Genomic DNA, 19,324 nt, shown 5'->3' on the forward strand with positions numbered 1-19,324 from the left:
GCGTATCATCTGACTGTTTTTCTCTGCCGACAGGGAAGGAGAGGATGACAAAGTCAGCTACCCTCTGGGTTTGAGGCTCAACAGAAACACCAGTGTCTAGTTTTTAGGCTAGGAAGAGTAACATTGCTACCACTACAAATATTGCTGGCATCTCACTCATGTTCTGTTGCCCAGGCAAATGTGGAATATTTTAAGTTTTTGGAGGACTTCATGAGAAAATATTGAAGTCCAACTGTGTTGATACTTTCAGTGATGGTATGACTTATTTCATGAATATTGTGAATAGGATTGTATTTAGGGAGCTCATTCATCCTCTGTTACTTAGAATAAAGATGCTGACTACATCTGTGTCAACAACCAGTTAGAATAAAAGTGACTCGTGTTTCTGGAAAACTGTCATAGTTAGGGTTTTATTGCTGTGAAAAGACACCAGGACCATAGCAACTCTTATAAAGGAAATCATTTATTTGAAGCTGTCTTAGAGTTTCAAAGGTTTAATCTATTATTTTCATGGTGGAAAGCATGGTGACATATAGTCAGACAAGTGCTGGAGAAGGAGCTTACAGTTCTGCATCTTGATACACAAGCAGCAGGGAGAGAAGACTTGAGCTTATGAGACCTCAGAGTACAGCCACTAATTACACACTTTTTCTAACAAAGCCACACCTTCTAATAGTGCCATTCCTTATGGGACACACATTCAAACACAGGATTCTATGGGGGCCATTACTATTCAAATCACCACAATAGTGAGAATAATTTATGTGATAAGGGTGTTGGGTACATGTATCAAAAAGGGTAAGGGGCGCCATGTTTCTGTATATGCTTAATTTTTAGAGCTTATCTTCCAGGCTATTATGATTATTGCCACAAGACTATCAGTTTCTGATACACTTTATAAAAATAGATGTGATAAACATATTTCATTATCAAAAAATACTGTACAGATCAGTGACTACTTATCTAAGATGCCAGGAAATCCCCTTTAGTCTCATTAGAGCACTCAGTAGCTTTACTTCCAGAGACTTTTTAATTTTACCACCCAGTTTAAAAAGCTACTCAGGTAAGAAATAAGGTCTTATTGTATCGGCAAGACATCAGGCACCCTAGATTCGCTCTTGCTTTTAACCTTAAAGTCTATCAGCTATGTCATTTTGCTATGTCCTAGCAGTTCGATACATATCTAACTAGGAGGCAGGGTCTTTCATATGGTACACAGCCCAAACTGAAACTCTATTTGTATAGTCGAGCACTTAGAGTACTAAAGTGTTATACATCTGCTAAGCCCAGAATTGTTTCAGTAATCTCATCTGGTACAAGATATAATCTACCCACAGATGTGATCAGACTACACATAGTGATGTGTTAGAGTTTGCTGTCATTGCTACTTGGGGTGGTACCCATTCTGAGCTACATCCAGAATGCGGGGAAAAAAATATATATATACTCTGTCCTGCCTGGGTGCCTTTTTGCCCATCCATAGGGATCAAGCAGGTCAGTTTTCAGTTGTGTTTCTGAGCACTGCTACTTTTCATTGGACTTGTGACATTTTAGAGTGTCAGACCTAGAGTTAATGAGAAATGAAATGTTGGAAGCACTCTATTGATTCTCCAAGTACTTGGTGAATAATTATTTGGGGTCACTTCTGAATTTGAATCCTGACACTGTCATGGCTAATTTATTTGATTGCAATCAGAACCATTAAAGTTTCCAAACTCAAAGATTTTTCTATGTGGACGGTAGCAATCCTGTCAAACAAATACTGTGAAGCATGGCTAGTAACAAGGTGGGTATGAGAGAGACAGTTTTGTATATGTATAGGATATGCCCGAGGCCACACTTTTGGAAGGTGAGTATTTAGAGCAGCAGTCCCCATTAGCACTGTTTTAAATTTAAAATTGTGAATTAAAATTTGTATTTTACCCTTTACCCTAATTGATTTCCATTCAACACTCTTCATCATTACACATTCTAAGCTCCTAACACCTCTATGACCTGCCTTCCTGACCTTACTTCTCTGGACACCTGATGCTTCATCAAGTGTGTCTGGGTGCATTTGGATCTGTGGCTTGATGCTTCTGTGTAGGTTACCTTCACAGGGGATAATATTTAAGGCAAACCAGCCATTAAAGAGGTGTGGCTCACACTGCTCTCAGAGCAGCCACTAATTGATGCCTCTTGAGGAGTGACATGTCCTCTGGAGCATCCAAGGCTGCCCACCGGGTGAGATGCCACTCTCCTCTATGATTAGGTTTCTGCCCTGGGAAACACTGGCGATTGAGAAGGTTTTTATTTTCCTTGATATTAATAATTTTGTCAATATCCCCAGTATGTGCTTCTCAGTTTGTTTTGCTATGTGACATGATTAACCCCTTTCCATGGATTTCAGAGATGCTAATTTCTGAAACTTAATTGGAGACTTTTTTCTGTACTGTGAAACATCTTGGTAGAGTGATTTTGTGCCTTTTGCTCCATAACAAAAACTCAGAAGTGTGTGTTAGATTAGGTCTGACAAGCAAGCTCATGAGATAAACATGTTTCTAAGGAAATCAATAATTAACCTGGTCTGGTTACATAGGCCCCCAATCCTATAACTTAGCTATTTGGAGACAGAGGCAGGAATAAGTTCAAGAGATTTGTGGACTACAGAATGAATTCAAAACTAACCTGACCAACTTAGAACCTATCTTCAAAGGTTAAGGAGACAGGACATAGAGAGGTGAGGAAGGAAAGAAATGAAGAAGAGGAGTAGAGAAGAAAAAGAAACAAATAAAGACATCCACAAAAGGGAAAAGAAATATAGAATTACATCTTTTCTGGCATGTATTATGTTTGTCAAGATTTGAGATATTTAAGTCAATACATCACTCATTACCATGTAAGACAACTGAGAATCTGTACGGTAGGGGTGAAATTTGTCACACTTTGCACATCTGAACAGAAGTTAGGAAATTACAAAGGCTGAATAATAGTATTAGGAGTAAAGACTTTACAAAGTCACAGTGAGTCCATGGTGGTTCCAGCGGTATTCCCAGCCCTTAATAAAATGCACAGTAAACAGTATGTGCCCAGTGAACGTATGTTGAGTCAATGCACCTGTGACCACATCCTTACCTGATCTTGGATGGATTGCCATTTATTTTCCTTCTGAAGAACCTTAACTATTGATTAGGCCAGCTGTAACTAAGTTTTTTAATGTTATATTTTTTTATGTTGTTTCCATACTAAAATAGACCATCCTAACAGAAGTTGGGAACAAGGTAACAGAGATGCATTTAGACGGACTTGAGACTGGGCTCCACAAAATCAGTCTATTTAACAGTTTCATATGTATCATTATTCTGAAGTACAGCATTGTTTGCCTTCTGAAGTCGTATCCCTTTGCTTTAGAAATGCAGGAATAATTGAAGCTGTGACAAGTTGATTATCAGCTTCCTACGAAAACCATGGCCAAGATCACCCGTAAATTACTGGGTATCAGCAAGAAGAAACAAAATGAACCAGGAAAGTTGACTCCTATTATGTAGTTCCCCCAATATGAAGGCAAGCAGGGTAACATTACACATCTGCTGGTTGTACAGAGAAAGTTGCCCAGAGTCATTGTAAGCCACAAAAACAGTTCCATTGCAAAGAAGATGGAAAATACCCAGAAAAACGGAGGGAAATGAAAATCAAGGCACGTGAGGTCATGAGATCGTATGTAGAGTATATGAGTACAATGGGCAAAAGAAACAAAAGCAGTTAAAGATGTCCATCATCACAATAGAGAATGATATATGTCTGTGACAACCTCTTCTTCATAAACATCTTAAAGGGTACATTTATAGAAAAAAGATCATGTCTGAGAAGAATCTGAATGTCTTGATATTTACAGAAGCTAAAGAATTTCATGGTAACAGATGAAACTATTATACCTATGATCACCCAAAAGTCTGTCAAAGGTGTCTAGCCTTTTGAAACTGGGATATGTTGTAATTTGTCAATGTGTCAGGCTACATTCATATAGCTATTTAAAAAAAAAAAAAAGCATTGTATTCTATTTCTTAGCTGATCATAGACTTCTGAAAACAATGAAATCCTATTAAAGCAGAATGGAAAACACTTTAGTTTGGGGGTTTAAAATGGTTGATGACCTGTAGTTTAACCCAGTGAGAAAAGAGAATCCCAAGGAGAAGGCACCATACCAAACACACAGTGAAAACTACTGAGCAAATGGCTTCAGATCCAAAGTCCTTTGAACTCTGGTCCTTTACTTTCCCATCCCTATGCACATCTCTTCCCTTTCATTCACACAGTTCTGAATGCATTCTTTCTCATTCCCCCTTCCTCAAGAACGTAAGAACTGAGTTTACAGAAAGGGATAAAAATGATAGCACAGGAGAAAAGGCGGAGAATATGAAAAGAACAGAGTGATGTTCTCAGCAGGAGCAGGGGCGTCTAAGGATATGCAACATGTAATCTTTCATTCCTAAGAAGTAGGTACTTAGAATTTTTATTCACATCCTATCTATAGATATGTGTAATAAGTATTTGTGTCACATGCCAGGCCACTTAAAGCCATTTTCTAAGCTTAACACCGAAAGTCATTCACGTTCTCATTGTCATATTATTTTCAGGATTAATGGGGATGAGACACTTTGAGATCCAGTCATGCACAGACACTCTCTGGATGGTCCTAGGAAAAGACTAAATTCATCCACTAAAAGAGGGTGCTCCACTCTTGTGCACTAGCTAGGCCATAGATCACAGGCTAGGATGTCGTATACGTGTTTAAACTGCAAGCAACAGCGATCCTTATACACATAGGACATATGTTTTAGTATAGAAAACCAAGTAGTAAATGAGGAAATGTTTAATATATCTAAAAGACTTCCCAGAGTTTAAACAGAAAGATTAATGAGAGACGTGGTAAGGTTTATGATTTTATGTAGATGTTTATAAGAGTTGCACAGGAAAGGTAAGAGACAAGCAAAGATGCAAATTTTTGAATTTAAAAAGAATGCACCTAGTTAAAAGCAATGCCAGTGTTAAGGTTCAAAAGCATTTAGAGGTATGCTGGGGGATTGCAGGCCAGCATGATGCAATTACGAGGGGCAGAGTAGGCTGACAGGAAAGGGCTAAGTGCTGCCTCATTTCTGATGACTTTGGACCATTTAAGGACTTGAGGAAATGTGAATTTGAACTTGAGAAGCCTATCTAGATCCAGAGACAAATCTTAAATTTGAGAATGTGACAACTCAAGTCAAGGAACTAGAGGTGGCACCCAGTGAAGGAGCATATAGCAAAGACGCTCAGGACTGGGGAAGCAAGGTGTCCTTACGCTAGACACAAGGAAGTTTCAATGATATCCTGGAGGTACCCACGATGGAGTGGCCAGTGGTAACAGGTGGCTTTTCTTAGATGAAAATGAATAGAATGTATAGAGATGGAGTGATATCCCTCTATCCTTTGGTGTCACTTGGTCATAGAGCAGGGATAAGTACACACTCTTTACTAAAAAGCTATTCATTCACTTATCCATACCAACCCCATGTCATCTTAGGAATACAGCTTCTCTCTAATCTTTGCTTTCCCTTTTTAAAAGGTGAGCAAATGAATATTCTTGTGTACTAGAAAAATCTTTTCAAGTGTAATACTATAATTACTTGGTGGTAGCGGTAATGTCCGTGATGACAGTTGGTGCTGGTGCTGCTGCTGCTGCTGTTTGTAGTGGTGCTGATGGGAGGGGTCATGATGGCAAACACAGTTGAGGTGCTTGTGGAGGTGGGAGTGGTTATAGTGATTGTGCTGTTGAGGCGCCTCATGATGTGGTATGTGTATGCATGTTCATGTTTGAGATGATGTTTCAATCACTCAGTGCTGAATTCATCATTGTTGTTTAAGAGACTTAATTCTTTCTAGAGCAAATGGTCTTTGATTTGGTATTACTTTGCTGATCTCAGTTTTGAGTATTCAAACATGGCTCTTGTCATTTTATAGACATAGAAGAACCCTCTGTCCTCGGGAACTTGGAAACAGCTACACTGGATCCTGCGTGGAAGTTACCAGGACTGTTGCTGTGGTGGGGGCCTGAGAATATTATTTCATCCCAATGTTGCTCTGACATTTGTGTCTAAGATTCAAGAAGAGTAAGAATAAAAAGGTATGGATGTGCATTTAATTTTTAAGATAAATATGGTATATTTAAAAGATTTATTTCAATTGATTTATCCCCCACTGCCTTTGCTTTTCTGTGTGTCCTTTTCCCTTTTAATGACTATCTTTATGTAATATGTTGGGATAGACCAGCATACAGTGGTGGAAACTGAATGAGGGATGCATTATTCCAATATGAATCCAATAGGCACAGGGCAATATGACAAAGTAGACAGAGAATTGGGCAGGTGTAAAATAGAAACACATGTGAAATCGTTATGAATGGTCATTGTTTATGCCCTAAAAGACATAAGCAAATATATTATTTTGTATCATAATTAGTGTTATTACTATTTATCTATTACTATTTATTTCCATGTCTATGACAAGATGCTGATGAAGTTTTCTTTCTTAAATTCCTTGGAAAGAGCCAACATATACAGCTTATATGCCTGTACTGGGCAGACTGTAAGTTTGAGTCAACAGACTTCCATAGTATTTAAAATCATAAATACCATGCTTACAGTAATTAAAGAGTAATCAGTGAAGTATGTATGTTCATAGGCTTTTATGCAAGCTTATTTACAATATAATTATTGGATGTATCTCATTGCTTTTCAGTGTGTATATATTACTCTGTATATACAAATCCTTATGTTTATACATATGGAGGGTGTTAACAAAGAATAGAGAAAGAAAGAATGAGTGGAACAATAATTTATAAGTACAGTAAATCAGCTATTGCCTTCCGATATTTGCAAAAAATGTCTGTATATTTCATGACAACCATTTGGGATAGGATTTCTGTTCCAGGAAGCCAGAGAAGAGATAAAGAGAAAGGTTCCTGAGACTGATGGGTTCAGGGGCCAGAATCCATTCAGCCTTATTAAAATTCCAGTATATGTGTTCATTTATATAGAAGAGTGTAGTAGGATCATGAAATGACAGCATGGTTTCTGGTCGAGCATCGGCTGGCTGAGATAGCCAGAGACCCTGCAGGTTAGATATCCAACGGGTTTCCCTGCAAGGGACTGCATGCATTTCCCCACGCTCCCAGATTCCAGGCTCCTGACACTATGCAGAAGACCTCCACAGGTAGAGAGTGTGACTACAGGCCACAGAACCTCAAAATAGATTTCCATATTAATTAGATACGAAAATGCCAGAGGGTGTAACCAATTAAACATTACTTCCCATACCCTGCTCCTTGGACAAGGTATTTAACCTCAGGCCCTTCCTGAAATTACCAGGGTATAACTTTATCCATTTTCTGCCATGACAATAAATATCTTAAGATCATAGCCTATTTCTCTTCTTTGGGACCTCCCATTGGGAACCGTGTAGAGGTTCTACAATTCCAGCCACGGAGGCCACCAACTCAAAGAAGCAAGCCGAGCAAGCCGCAAGCCATGCCAGCCGTGACCCAGCCAAGTGAGTCTGAGTCTCTGTGACCAAGACTCTCATCCCTGAGGAGAGGCAGCCAGAGCTCATCCCTCCCCCTCCCACCTTCAGCTTCGGACTGATCTAGCCCACATGCCTCCACTTTAGTCAGCCTTTCTATGGTCTCCTAGCAGTGCCTGGAAGCCCAAGGGTCTGAGAACCAACGGTTTCTGGCCGCCTTTTGGTCCACGGACCCCCACAACCCAAGAGCTCTGCATGACCCCTGCAGGACCTCAGACTGTGTTCTTCCACCCTGAGTGAAGTCCTGCCGCTTCTCATAGCCAGATGGCCACTCAGTGTGGAATGAACACAGTTGAATTCCTGCACCTCTGCCTCTCTGAGGCACTGGCCCTAGCCCCTCGGGGGCAGACACGGGACCCCCAATTCAACTCAATGGACTCGCGCATGTTACAACCCCACAAAAGAGTGGGGTCACATTTGTCCCTGGGGACAATGGTTTAACAAGTACCCATGGCACATCCAAGAGATACTATAAGGTGTGTCTTTTTGTTGTTGTTGTTTTGTTTTGTTTTGTTCGAGACAGGGTTTCTCTGTGTAGCCCTGGCTGTCCTGGAACTCACTCTGTAGACCAGCCTGGCCTTGAACTCAGAAATCTGCCTCCCAAGTGCTGGGATTAAAGGTATGCACCACCACTGCTGGGCATAAGGTGTCTTAAAAAATTCTATTCTTGGACTCTCTCTCCCTCCCTCCATTCTTCCCTCTCTGTCCCTCTTTCCCTCTTCCTTCCTCCTTTCCTCCCTCTCTATCTCTCTCTCCCTCCCTCCCTCCCTCCCTCCCTCCCTCCCTCCCTCCCTTTTCCTCCCTCTCAGCAGCACTTTCTTATGATATAGAGAGTTTATAGGAGCTAGGAAAATAACTTGGCAAATTATAGAGCTGGGCCGCATCTCCTGGCACCATGCAACTCCTTTAAGTTAGACACTCAGGAGAGATGGAGGTATTGGCCTCGTAAGGATCTAATTAGATATAGCCACAGGGTGCTGTCACCTGTTTCTCTTTGCTGGAGTAAGTGTGGTGCTTACTTTCAGTTTGTGAGTGAATGCTTTCTTGATAGTGAAGCACATATACTTACTATCTGCTATTTCCAAATGCTAGAAAAGACATGTTAGGGCTCTGATAGTCACATGACTCATATACCACTAAAAAACAAAATACCTCTGAGAGATGAAAGACTGCGTGAAGAAATCATGCCTTCTTTCTCAGCAATACCTTCTTTATTTATATATTTATATATATGCATATATATATATTGTTTTCTTTTTTCTTTTATCTATTACTGGGTATCTTTAAAACACTTTAGTACTAAATATTAATTAGGAACTCATTTCTCACTAACACGATTATAAAGGCCAAATTAGTAATTTAATGATCCAAAAGGAGTCATGCATACACACAGTCTTCTGTTTTGAAGTCCTCACATGAGTAGAAGTATGCTATGCAATAGATGTGTGCCTGTGGTTGCAGGTGTCTTTGCTCACTCATGTTGGTCTACCAGAGAGGAAAGCTAAAACATTCATTATTGCTTCTCTAAAAATCCTAGAGAAGTCTATACACGAGGTTGGGATTTTGACTGAGTATTTTGAGTGTTGATCTTTAATTCAGAATGTCTGTGTTCTGTATGCCAGCCACTTAAAAGATAAATTCAGCAAAGTTTTAGAGATCTTGGCTATAAAAATGTTCTCTGTTTAGATAGCAATTGATTGGTAAAGAGAAAATAAACTCTCTTTGTTCACAAGGATGTAAGGGAATTTCTGCTGCATGGTGATGTTTATTGAGGGGATCTATTCAGTTGATCACATACACACACATACATGTATATACACATACACACAAATATATACACACACGTATACAGATACATGTATACACACATCAAGAAACAAATGCATAATATATATATATATATATATATATATATATATATTGATATACATGTATACACATATAAACACACACACACATACACACACACACACACACACAGAGACACATACAGGTGTGTGTGTGTGTACATGCACAAAACCAAAATGTCTTTTCCAGGGTGGTAGAACAAATAGCCTGAGATGGTGTGGGCACCATCCAGCTACCGCAGTGCTCCCTGGATCCCAATGTTTTAGTACAGTGGAAAGGTTCTCAAACATCTCTTCATGTGAAGACAGGCAGTATAAACTAGTGGCTCTAGTAGCAGAATAATACAAGGCAAATCATGTTTTGTGTTTGAGCATTAGAAAGGCCATTTAATTCCCCAGAGTCAGTATTTTCTAAAGTGTGTTCCATAAGCTTGTAGCATTGACGTCATCTCAGCTTGGAACACATACAAATTCTGAGGCCAGTCTGGGCTGTAGATTGACACTCTAACTCACATTCCCCTGCAAAGGAGGGAAAGAGAAACTGCCCTCTGAGATAGGCATTGCCACCCCTGTTTTACATATATACAAAGTGACTCTTACAAAAGTAATGTTCCTGTCTAAAGGAAATGCAGGGATAAAGAGTGGAGCAGAGACTGAAGGTAAGTTCATCCAGAGACTGCCCCACCTAGGGATCCATCCCATCTGCAGACACCAGACCCAGACATTATTGCTGATGCCAAGAAGTGCTTGCTGACAGGAGCCTGGCATAGCTGTCAACTGAGAGGCTCTTGAGTGCCTAACCAATACAGATATGGATGCTTGCAGGCAACCATTGGGCTGAGTCCACCAACCCTGATGGAAAAGTTAAGGGAAAGACTAAAGAAGCTGAAGGGAATTGCAACCCCATAGGAAGAACAACAATATCAATTAACCGAACTCCCAGAGCTCCCAGGGACTAAACCACCAACCAAAGAGTACACATGGAGGGACCCACGGCTCCATCTGGATATGTAGCAGGGCATTGCCTTAGCAGGCATCAATGGGAGGGGAGGCCTTTGGTCCTGTGGAGGCTTGATGCCCCAGCATAGGGGGAAGCTAGGGTGGTGAGTTGGGAGCTAGAGGGTTTGTCGGGGCCACCTTTATAGAGGCAGGGGAGAGGGGATGAGATAGGGGGTTTGTGAAGGGGAAACTGGGAAGGCAGACAACATTTGAAATGTAAGTAAATAAAATAACCAATAAAAAAAAAAGTAATCTTACAAGTCCCAGTGCAAAATGCTTTTTCACACACTGAACTGTAAGATCATTTCATATGACTTCATTCTGGACTATCTGTCTTCATTCCATATTAGATGTGTAGAAGCAGTCCTCTAGAAAAGGCTACCTTAATCTTCAGTTCGGTATAGTGGTCATTAAATAAATGAATCATGTATTCTGATAGTAGCTTGGGGAAAGTAAAACGTTGATGGTAAATATCACTCCTGTCCTTGAGGCTCATTGCTTGAGACAACATGGCTCTCAGGACAATCTTTTTTGATCATGGGCCATTGTACAAGCAGTGTTTCCAGGAACTGTGGAATGAGGACCAGTATATGGAGAGCCTTGGAGTGAGGCTGTTTTGGCTTCATCCCAAGCCACCTATCTTCCTGCATGTAGAGTAAGCAGTGACACACCTTTGGAAAAAAAATACCGTGATTCCTTGATGTGAGTATGGGGCCCCTTTAGATCTCTGTTTGTAGGCATGCTACTCACTCCATTTCAGCTGATTACAAAATATTATTTTCTAAAACTGGTATCAGTTTCATTGTAAGAATTTTGGAAGCTCTGAATGAAGTCGACACTTTTGGCAAAGAAAAGACAAGGGCATTTAATTAATACATAGGAAATGATTTTGAGAAAAAAAAAAAAAACCCTGTCATTAAATGTGAATGTTACGCTTTATCTATCCAGAGGGACCCAAGGGAGCCTGGAACGGTTTGGCATGTTTAACACATACCAGCAAGGTTAATTGTCTCGAGATGTTGAAGTGCTCGGCTCCTTTGTAAGCCTCCACTGTTTGCCTCACTGTCTTAACTATTTTTTCATGTGACTTCGGAATCCTTCATTATTTTAGCTTGGCTTTTCAAAGTTTTGATTCCCAGGGTATAATTTAAAAGCCAGAAAAACTGCAAATGTGTGCAAGCTAACGGAGCACGATATTGACAAATTAATTAGTCTATTCCCAACCTGCTCCCTTGGTACAAAGGCTCTGTGTACCTCCAAGAGTATCAAAGGCAAAATGAAAAGCTGCCTTTGGGGATAGGCTTTATTATTGTTTCTGCCAGTCATCATGCGGAGAAGGGCTATGGCTGACTCAGAAGAAAGACGTGTGTGTGTGTGTGTGTGTGTGTGTGTGTGTGTGTGTGCCTCTGCAGAAGCTCCCTTTTTATGATGGGTCACGTTGGTACAGTCTTATGCTAGTTTGGCGTATGTCTCTGCACTCATTCTTGCACTCATGCACATCACTTGGACAGCTGTCTGTTTCCCTGCCATGTGGAATTGGTGGCTCTTACAAGATCTGTTCCTCACAGCAATGCAGCCAACCTGGGGCTTAACCAAGTTTTGTGGTCACCTTCCACTCATGGTTTCTATAGGTTTTACTGACTCTCTCCTTAACTTCATCATGCATTGAAGTTTTACATTATTAGCTAATAAATACCTTACTGTCAAATATGAGATGATGAACATAAAACAGAAGAACCAGGATGGGTAACCTCAAATGCTGCTTTCTGGAGCCATTTGCCTGCCTCTGTGTCTGGGCCACATGTACCAAACACCTACTAGGAACCAATAGCTGTGCTGAGGTTTATCATATCATATCGTATCATATCATATATCATATTGTATCTATGACATTCATCCTTTCTGTTGGGTTCTGTAGCTTCCTCATCTATAAAATATTTTCTTAAATCAGATAAAACTGAGGATGTCCTGAGGCTTGTCCAACCCAAGGACCGCTCGGTAGATGTAGTTCTAACTGTGGCCTAGCACAATTATAACTTAAAATATTAGATCTCTCTCTCTCTCTCTCTCTCTCTCTCTCTCTCTCTCTCTCTCTCTCTTTCTCTGTGTGTGTGTGTGTGTGTGAACTTTTTGTTAAGTTGATTATGTAGCTTTTGTGTGTATAATTTGTAAATGACACCATGTTGCAATGTCAAACAACTGGACGTGCCTATTACAGTTTCCTTTTATTTCAAGTGAATTGGTACTTAATGATTATATATGAATATGAACATACTCTGAGTACATATAATAACCATATAAGAGTCAATTCAATCATGTCATATGAAATTCCGACTACTTATATATAGATCACATTGATCTTCTAGTGGAGCCAAGTTTGGTTCTCAGAACCTGTATCATGTGGCTCTCAACTACCTGTAACTTCAGTTCCACAGTATCTGGCACCTGTCTTCTGCCACAAGCACACCTGTATTCATGTACACACATGCACACGCGCACACACACACACACACACACACACAACCAAAAGCAAACATAAAAACTTAATGAACTTTAAGTAGACTCTACAATTCTATGGGATTTTAGCACTTATTCTGTACAGAGATACAGAATAATTATAATATTTATAATACAATCATAATGTCTTCTGAATGTCATTTCATTTTTACATCTGTGTAGTCTAGAAGTATCCAAACATCATTTCCATTCCCAACCACACCTCTTACAATGCTATCCTTATTTTACCATTGAGGAAACTGAAGAAAGACAAAGCAGGTGGCTTCCTTTAAACCCTCTTCTACAATAAAATATTCTGTGACATGATTTCTGAATTGGTCCTTTAAGAGGTACCTAGCAGACCAAACTCTATCTCTGGGTGTGTTCAGGAAGCCCCTGAAGGCTGTACAGATCCTGATTTAATATTCTCTAATCCTGTTTCTCAGTGAGAAGGACCGTTTTTGCCTTTGCTTTTTTCTATTTTTTTTTTTCATAATCTAAGCAGCTACCATTTTAGGTGGCATCGTCTCCTTTTGACAGTTACTGGAGGAGAGATTTGTGGTTTTCCCCTTGAGCTTGTGTTTCACTGCCTGTCTGTTTACTCCTGCTGAATTTTACTCAAGGCCTTTGAAACTTAACAAAATGTGTGCTATTGCACATTCAGAATCTTACACAGATTTCGATCTTATTTACAAGTTAAATCTCGCTCTCTCTCCTTGAAACAGCCATTTTAAGTTTCCAGCTGCAATTCTACAAAGAGCTGTTTTGTTTTTAAGGAAATACAGATTGAAAATTTCAACTCAGTAAATGTATATCTTATTAGTGATGTGAATCAACACTTGTTCATTTCTGGGAAGATATAAACAAACATATATTCATTTCAGACATAGAACTGATGACAGACCAAAGTAGTAATATCACCAAAGTTCAACCTGGATAAGCCAGAGATTTTTATGGTTCCTTATAGGAGTATGGGTGAGTAGGTAAGCATAAGAATATTAATGACTCAAAGACAGATTGATCATTGAAAGTTCACCTAGCATGTGTGAGGACTCACTAAACTTGGAGTCTTGAGGATTCCACAAAATTACAGGCAGCTGGCCAGGTTATCTCAGTAAAGCTTACTATTTGTATAACTTCAGAGAAGGGTCTGTGAATCTGCTAAGTCTCTTGGACTTCCTGAGACTTATGAGTTGTTTATTCCCGACTCTTAATGAGGTCCCTTTTAGAACTTCCTGAGCTTTAATGAACCTGTTTTGAAAAGTTCTTGAGTTTTAATGATCTTCCTTCCTGGTTGGAACATTAAAGCTAGTTAAAACTTGGAGGAAATTGCTCCACAATACATGATCTAAGAAAGACTTCAAACCTGACTTACAACTCTTCTGTTGAAGAGGATTCATTATAATTATGCTGATCAGTCAGCTCTTTCTCACAAATGAATACCAGACACCTCCCTGGTGGGCTTGTACCTCTGATCTCCCTATCCACTTGCAGATACTGACTCAAGTATCAGAGTGACCTCTGACCTTTGGTCATCTAGGAAAGGCTTGACCCTCTTGACTTGGATATTTTAAATACCTTTAAATCTGCAATTCTCTAGTCTTTTAAGAAGTCATTCTGTTTCATGTGGGTTTTTAAGGGAAAAGTTTGTGTTCTTATGTCTTATCATGGTAGAAATTTCACTCCTCCATTGATGAGAAGAAAAAGGAAAAGACAGCTAGCCATGGGCAGAAAACCAGTATCAGAGATCCCACCATTTGAATGATATTTTCAGTGGTGCCCCCATTGGCTCATACATTTAAACACTCAGTTCCAAATTGCTGGTGCTGTTTGGAGAGGTGGAGGAAGATGATATAAAGCCTTGTAGGAGGAAGTAAATAATGAGTGCAGGCTTTGAGGGTTTATATTCTTGATCCATTTCTAGTACATCCTTTGCTTGTTTTTTTTTTTTTTTTTTTTTTTTTGCTTTTGTTATTGTTTTGTTTTGCTTTTTGTTTTTTTTCAGTTAGATATAATCTCTCAGCTTCCTGATGAAGCATACTGCTGTCATATCTCCCCTGTCATTAGTCTAAACCAAAATGAACTTTTCCTTCTGTAAATTACTTTTGGTTGTGTTGTTTTATCCCAGAAAAACAAATATAACTAATATAATAATATTCTCTCATAATTCTTGTTGGAACACTTCTCAGTATAGCTGAGTAAAGAATGAGTGTTTTGGACAATAATTATTTTCACAGGACCAAGCAGTCCTCAGTAGAATTTGATCCACTTATTAGAAGATTCAGAGTTTGAAAGAATAACACTTATGATCTGTTCTTTCATTTCAGAAGACAAAGGATGTGTTCCCATCATAGGATACAGCAATGAGGGACCCTCTGGGAAGCAGAAAGAACAGCCTTCACCAGAAACCAAAGTTGCTGGCATGGTGATCTACTCTGTTATAAATTATCTACTGGTGGTGTTTTCTAATTAGTGGGACAAACAGAATAATAATCATAGAGATTATATAATTCATACAAACCCTACATATAAATATTATGTGACCACTACAAAGAGAGATAATCTGGGGGCTGCAGAGATGTTTCAGTGGTTAGGAGCACTCGCTGCTCTTTTAATGGACCTGAGTTTTATTCCCACACCTACATGGCTTGGTGGCTCATAACAATCTGCAACTCCAATGCCAGGGTAATCAGATACCCCCTCTGGTCTCCACAGGCACCAGACATGTAAGTGGTATATAAACATACGTACAAGTAAAACACTGAAGCACATAAAATAAAAAATAATGTTTAAAAATAGTTACCATGATGGATTCAATAGTGTCCATCTTACCACAGACCTTGATGATAATAAAAAAGACAATTTATTCTAAAACATTAAGACACAGCATTATAGGGTAATGTGTTAGAGAATAATAGGATCTATTATTTATGAAATGTTTCTCTAATGGAAGGCTTACAAATTGCATATAAATTTCCTGGGATACAGGAAAAAGGAGAAAATAAAATATTTAGTAAGAATACAAAAGGCAGGTTAGAAGACCCATGCAGTAGAACTTTCCTCTTCCTCCCAGGACCTCTGAGAGTCCTGGGCAGACTGGGACAAGAGGTGGGGTTCTTAAAAAAACCTTAACTTAATATTGAGTCGATACATCCAGAGCTACATCATATAAATTAAGAAGAGATGTGCCTTCTGTACCCTATTTAATTTCAAAACTCCAAGGGAAAGGCATTGAAAGGCTTTCTCAGATGGGGAGAAAATATCTCACATACAAAACAATGATATCAACTCTACATATATTTGACAACTCTGCATTGGAGTTGCAGATTGATATGAGCCGCCAAGCCATGTAGGTGTGGGAATAAAACCCAGGTCCTATAAAAGAGCAGCGAGTGTTCCTAACCACTGAGACATCTCGGCAGCCCCCAGATTATGGTCACATAATATTTATATGTAGAGTATCTTATAACTGGTATAAAATTTTTCATCAGCAACATAACAGGAAGGATAAGAAAGCAAGGTCTCAAAATTTCTGAGGGAAAGCTCGTATTTAAGAAGTTGATTTTATGGGCTAGGGAGATGGCTTGGCAGTTAAGAGCACTGATTGCTCTTCCAGTGGTCCTGAGTTCAATTTCCAGCAACCACATGGTGGCTTAAAACCACCTGTAATGGGATTTCATGCCCTCTGCTGGGTGTCTGAAGACAACTACAGTGTACTCACATACATTAAATAAATAAATAAATAAATAAATAAATAAATAAATAAATATTTTTTAAGAAGTTGATTTTAAGTCATACTCCAAGTAAATACAACACAAAGACATGTTGTTACATCAGGATATTTAGCCTCCCCACAGTTCATTCTGAACATATTTCTGTATATTACAAAGGTAGTTCAGCAAACAACTCTGAAATAAACTGCAAAATCATTCTCCCCATGAAGAACCTTCCTTAAATATTTGAGAAGATGTTTCAGATAATGTTATAGAACTTCTGGCAGGGGTCACAACCAGTGTCCCAAGCCAGGACAAATCACCCATCTTAATAAGTCAATTAAAAGAATCAAATTAAAAGGAGAATTCATTCAATGCAGCCGTGTTAGAAAGACAGACAAAGAGATCTAATAAATGTCTCCATGACCACCCTCTAAGTCTTGCAGTGAGACTGAAGTTTAACTAGGAGGCCAATGATTTACATACAGAAGCAGTCCTAGCCAAGGTGTGGTCCTGTCCACCATAAATCCATCACTGTCTGGACTTCAGTCTCACAGTATAAATGTGGTCTGACAAGTTGCTAACACTGTGAACTCTCTTTCTGGGAAACAAGTTTCTCTTTTAGCTAATGCCCTTTCCTTCATGCAGCAGGAAGTTCCAAGGGGAATTTCTATTTCTTTAGAGTCTGTTGTTTCAATAGTCAGACACAATTGAGAGACACAAGTGCCTCTTTGGGTCACCTTTGTTTCTGCTAGACTAGTCACAACTAAGTGAGAGGTCTGGAAACCATGTGGCTAGAACAAGTTCCCATACTCTAAAAGTCTTATGTTCCAGCAAAAACTGGAAAAGGTCTCTCGGTCTGGGTACTGGGCTAGTATACCTGTGTATCATCTCTAATATATAGACAACTATAAAATATGTCTGAATATTTTAACCCCTAAAACCACAGCAAAATCTGTATAAGAAAATCATGATCCAAATAAAAAGCCAAACAAAATGTACCCTGAGTTTGAGCAAATATATGTCTTATTTGGAAAAATAAATCCATTTGACTCATAATTTTGATATTCTGAGGTTGTGGCAATAATAATAATAATAATTTTCATCCTATTGTATTACCTGGCTCTCTAACAATTTATATCATCATAATAAACTCTCTTTTTTTCCTTTAGAATCAACCTATAAAGCTAACACAAAGAAGTTAACCAAATGTCATAAACCTTGACAGTGAAGACAAGGAAACAGCACATGACTACAGAATGTGGAGAAGGAGAGGAAGGACAAAGGGAGCCTGAGGCTCAGATAACTTTAAGAGAGGGACATGTGATCATTTTTCTATCAGGTTATTGATGTAGAACAGAGAATTCACACACATACACACACATACACATACACACACATACATACACACACACACACACACACACACACACACACCACATATTCTTAAGGTGATACCTGTAATTGCAGAACAAAATAAAGTTTAGAGATGAACCAAATTATGCAGGTAAGCTAAGATCTTCCATATAATTGTCACAGATAATGTATACTGTTTAAAAACATCAACTATGAGATTTCTTCAGCAAACACAGAAGAATTACCATGTTAATCACTAGTGTTAAAGCTACAGAATCAGTTAAATGTGCTTAATGATTGAAGAAGCTCAGGCAGGAAGCTAGACCAATCTGTTTGGAACTTACTATTTCATTTTTGCTAAGTAAATAAATATATTCTCTTCAGGAAAATATGTAAAAGAACTCCACCCTGATTTCTTGCTAAACTCACTGTTGTAATATTACATTGTGAAAGCTTAGTAATCAAATTAATCTTAATAACCAAATAATCAAACTAATCTTAGTAACCAAAAATATCATATAATCAGATGAAAAGTCTATGTTAAAGTGTTGATGCAATTTTTCTCATTGTTTAATGAGAAAAGTAGGAAGGCACATACTCGGATAGAAGAATGTTTAAAGGAACAGACTGTCAACAAAGAATTTTTAGTAAGTTTGAATCACATGCACACACACACACACACACACACACACACACATGCACACACATACACACACCAGTCCTACAGAGTAATAAAACTACAACTTTAGAAATACAGATTCTGCAGTTTCTGCTTTCAGGTTTACAAGTAACTTCTCCAGGTCTGAGCTCTACTGAACTCGTAAATACAGAGTAAAAGACTGACTTTCACACAGTCCAATAATCCCTGCATGAGTTTATTGAGTAATGCCCAGGCTTAATGTAGGAAGGATGGATTTTATTCTCTTGGTTGCTAGTTTGGGACACACTTTACCTCTAAAAGAATTTAAATGTTTCATGAAGATTTTTTGATCCTTGATGCTCTCAACTTCTGTTTTGCTCCCACCTCTGTTTCCATGGCAATCATCAATAACAATAAACACATTACACAAATAGTGTTCCTAATCTCTTTGCTGCTTCTGAGAACAACTAGAAAGCAAGCTGTCTGTACATAAGTCTGCTTCCTACCACTCCCCATGATGTTTATAGAATGAATAGTTTAACTTTCAGATGTTATTGGCTGCCTTTAATGCAGAGACAGAAAATTAGAGATAAGAAGGGGTGAGGAGACACATCGGCAAATGAATAGCTGGAAGGTAAAAATCTGAAATCTCCTACAAAAATTTGTTGATGTGGCAA

The 19,324-nt window shown here is 38.9% G+C and overlaps 1 protein-coding gene across 1 annotated transcript in view; it reads left to right on the forward strand.

Annotated features, from left to right (window-relative positions):
• The first annotated feature begins 5,992 nt into the window (after positions 1-5,992).
• Sgcd (sarcoglycan delta) overlaps positions 5,993-19,324 on the forward strand; it is a 539,196-nt gene continuing 525,864 nt past the window's right edge. Inside the window, exon 1 of the mRNA XM_076936992.1 lies at positions 5,993-6,142. The gene's annotated coding sequence lies outside the window, so the exon portion shown is untranslated. The remainder of the gene's footprint in view (positions 6,143-19,324) is intronic.

This window comes from Arvicanthis niloticus, chromosome 6, assembly GCF_011762505.2.
Source record: "Arvicanthis niloticus isolate mArvNil1 chromosome 6, mArvNil1.pat.X, whole genome shotgun sequence".
NCBI classification, from domain to species: Eukaryota; Metazoa; Chordata; class Mammalia; order Rodentia; family Muridae; genus Arvicanthis; species Arvicanthis niloticus.